The 3,821-nt window shown below is 42.9% G+C and overlaps 1 pseudogene; it reads left to right on the top strand.

Annotated features, from left to right (window-relative positions):
* The first annotated feature begins 206 nt into the window (after positions 1-206).
* LOC127032525 (olfactory receptor 1009-like) lies at positions 207-1,145 on the top strand (annotated as a pseudogene).
* The last annotated feature ends 2,676 nt before the right edge of the window (positions 1,146-3,821 follow it).

Consider the following 3,821-nt stretch of genomic DNA (forward strand, 5'->3'; position numbering starts at 1 on the left):
GCGTCTCTCTCTCTCTCTCTCTCTCTCTCTCTCTCTCTCTCTCTCTCTCTCTCTCTCTCTAAATTTAGTCTACTTAAAACATACATTTTATGTCTTTACTTTCATCCTCTGGAACAGATAATCTCCACACACTATTTCAATTTATTTTCATAATAAGTGTTAATTTCATTTTGTCTGGTCTTCCAGGTCATAGATTTCCTGAATAAATGAAAATGAAGAATCAAACCACAGTGACCGAATTTATCTTCCTGGGACTTTCCAGTGACCCACAGATGCAGATTTTCCTTTTCTCGGTGTTTTTAGTTATTTACCTAATCACTCTGGGTGGTAATATGGTGATCATGGTGGTGATAAGAGCTGATTCTCACCTTCACATCTCTATGTACTTCTTCCTCTTCCATTTATCATTTGTTGATATTTGTTATTCCTCAGTCACAGTGCCTAATATGCTGATGAACTTCCTAGCAGAGCGCAAAACTATTTCTGTCATTGGCTGCATTGCTCAGATGTTCTTCATGCTCCTCTCAGCTGCTACTGAAGCTTTCATTCTCTCAGCCATGGCTTATGACCGCTATGCTGCCATGTGTGACCCGTTGCATTACATGGAGAGAATGAGCACAAGGATCTGTGTTCAGCTGGTGAATGGAGCATGGGCAATAGGCTTCTTCCATGCCCTGCTAAACACTGTTTTTGCCCTCAAGTTGCATTTTTGTGGACCCAGTCAAATCAGCCATTTCAGCTGTGAGCTCCCTCCTCTCTTACGACTGTCCTGCACTGAAACCCTCACCACTGAAGTGGTGCTTCATACTTCTGTTCTGACATTTGCCTCAGTCTCCTTCTTCCTCATCCTAATCTCCTACATTCACATCATCTTCAGCATCCTGAGGATACGCTCTGCTGAGGGCAGGAATAAAGCCTTCTCCACCTTCAGCTGCCACCTGATTGTGGTTGGCTTGTTGTACCTGACAGGTTTTCTCTAGTACACAAAACCCAGCTCAGTCTCTTCTGTGGTGCTGGATGAAATGTTCTCCATCCAGTACAGCGTCTTGACCCCCATGTTAAACCCCATCATCTACAGCCTGAAAAACAAGGAGGTGAAAACAGCTCTAAGGAAAATGTTGGGGAAATTAAAGTTTCTCAAGTAATGTTGATGATGTTAAATAAATTAAATTACATATTTTTACCTTAGAGAGCATAGAACTCTGGACAACTGATGTTTGGGAAATTCTCAGCTCAGCTAACTGAGACAAAGGAGGCTCAGCTGTGGCCAGGTCCCAGTCAGGCCCTGCTGGCTCCTATAAGAGGCAGTGAGCCAGAAGCCCAGTCAGTCTCCCTTTGCCTGTAGAGGGAGAAGGGCCTGGCTGCAGGGAGCTAGACATAGGGTACCAGAGTGGAGCAGGGCTGGGGAAAAGCAGAGGAGCTGGGCAGCTCCTGCCTGGAAAGCCACAGGCTGAGGCCTAGGTTAAGGCCAAGAGGTACTAGGGATTACAGGGGGCAGCCCAGGGGAAGGCAAAGGCAGCAGGTCCAAACCCCTTTGCCTATGATGAGTGGCTGATACTGCAGTTTGCCCCAGTGAACTGGGGCTATATGGACACTGGGCAGTAGCAATATATTGAGGCAAAGTGGGGATAGTGGGTTGGGGGTTACCCTGGGAGGGGAGATCCAGGGGGCAGCACCCCAATTAAAAGGGAACCGGGGTCCAGGGGGGACACGGCGGCCAAGAGGACAGGCGGATCACCGGCCTGCAGGGAGTCCTCCTAGCTGGAATGAGCTAATTCCCATAAGTGACCAGCAGGAGGCACCGCAGGGGTGAGTCTGTACCCTTACAGTCAGTCACACATTTCTACCTTTCCTCTATCTCCATATCTCTTTAATCTGGCCCACTGACTTCGGGGGATCTATGGTCAATTAATGGCAGCTGAGATTCTGGCCAATTCTATAAAAAAATAATCTTTCTTAATCTATTAATCTCTCTTATTTTGTTTTTTTGACTAATTTATTGACACTCCATTTAATATCAGTTTAATATTCTACTATAATCTCAAGGATTTTCAATAATAATTAATAAGAATAATATAATAATCATTGGAGCCAATGGGTTTACTCCCTGGGGAAATTAGTCTTCAACAGGAGAGTTAGAGAGAGGCCCAAATGAGTGTATCCCAGTGGTTAGGGCATCCACATGGGTCGGGAGAGTTCCCCTGTTTGAATCCCGTCTCTTTATCAGGCACTTGAAGTGGGGCTCTCTCACATTCCAGGTGACTACCCTGACCATTCGGATTAAAGTTATGAGCGGTCTCCTCCTTCTTCTTCCTCCTTCATCCCCAGCTTCATGTGTAAAAAAACAAAAACCAAAAAACAAACAAAAAAACTTAGATGGGGTTAGAGAGTTCCTAGCTGAGAATGACAAGCAAAAGGATTTGTCTCCCTCACAGGGATACGGGGATTGAACTCTTTGACAGTGGCAGGGCTTAAATCACACCCCACTCCTCAGCATCTCCCATTGCCTAGTGAACCACCTATTATCATGTTAGAACATAAGAACAAATGAAAGACCATTCCAGGTCTGACCAATGGTCCATCTAGCCCACTATCATCTTTCTGCCAATGGCCAGTGCCAGATTCTTCAAAGAGAATGAACAGAACAGACAATTATTGAGTGATACATCCTCTGTCACACAGTCCCAGCTTCTGGTAGTCAGAGGTTTAGGGATACCCAGAACAGGAGGTTGCCTCTCTGGCCTTCTGGACTAATAGCCATTGATGACCTATCCTCCATGAACTTATGTAATTGTTTTTTAAAAACTGCTTCCAGATCAAAAAAAGAGAACAAGAGATGTTGTTAAAATGAAAGCCTGATTTAATATTTTACAGTTCAAATGAATTTTTACTTCTTGTCTTTAATAAAAAGTTATAAAAAAAGTTTTTTAATGGTGTGTTTGCCAAGGTACTAAACAGACTGAGGTCTCTGCAAAGTGAACCCTGAACCTTGTTTAAAACTGATTAATGTGGGACAATGACTGGGTTATGTGGCTTAATCCCTGAAACATAATGTTTAATATCCCTTAAAATATGTTGTCCTAATTAATTATAATAACCTTGAATATTTGTCTTATCCAAATCTTATCTGAATATTGCTACATTTTTTGGTCTTCAAAGCATAAATGTGGCAAGAATTTCCACTGTCTAATTATGTTTCTTCTTCATGCCATCAGCACATGCATGGAACACCCTCCCAACAGCGGTTCACCAAACCATCAACCTCACCTTAAGAAAATCCTACAGGAAGAAAGGGAGGAAGTCTCCACTGAGTGGGCTTCTTCATTTCCCTATTATGTTTTTGTTAATCTCTTCTTCTCTAGAGAAATGATACTGCATGTACTTGAACGTTTAGACTAAATGGACATATTCCTACAGCCTGTCTGCCTTCAAACCTCCAACTGAGGTTTAGAAGATTTCCACTTACAGACCGCCAGCAGGACTGAATCTAATCAACATTATGCATGATCCCGATCCTGCAGATACATTCACCCTTGTGCTAGGAGTCGGTGCTTACGTGTAATTTCAATAATATTATTCATGTGTACAACATCTTCATAGGAGTAACGTTCTTGCTGGATTTTGCATTGTATGCCTATTTATATGATCATTTGTATTTTCACTAAACCGACCACACTGAAAAGTGAGATCTGCAAGATGTTAATTAGGCCTGAACTTTCCCAGGGCTCTGAATTCTGGACACTGAAGAAGAGACAGGAGCAGATCTTGAATACAATGGAAATGAAAATGTAAAGATGGATACTTGGAGTTACATGGATGGA

Source organism: Gopherus flavomarginatus, chromosome 12, assembly GCF_025201925.1.
Source record: "Gopherus flavomarginatus isolate rGopFla2 chromosome 12, rGopFla2.mat.asm, whole genome shotgun sequence".
In the NCBI taxonomy this organism is placed as follows: Eukaryota; Metazoa; Chordata; order Testudines; family Testudinidae; genus Gopherus; species Gopherus flavomarginatus.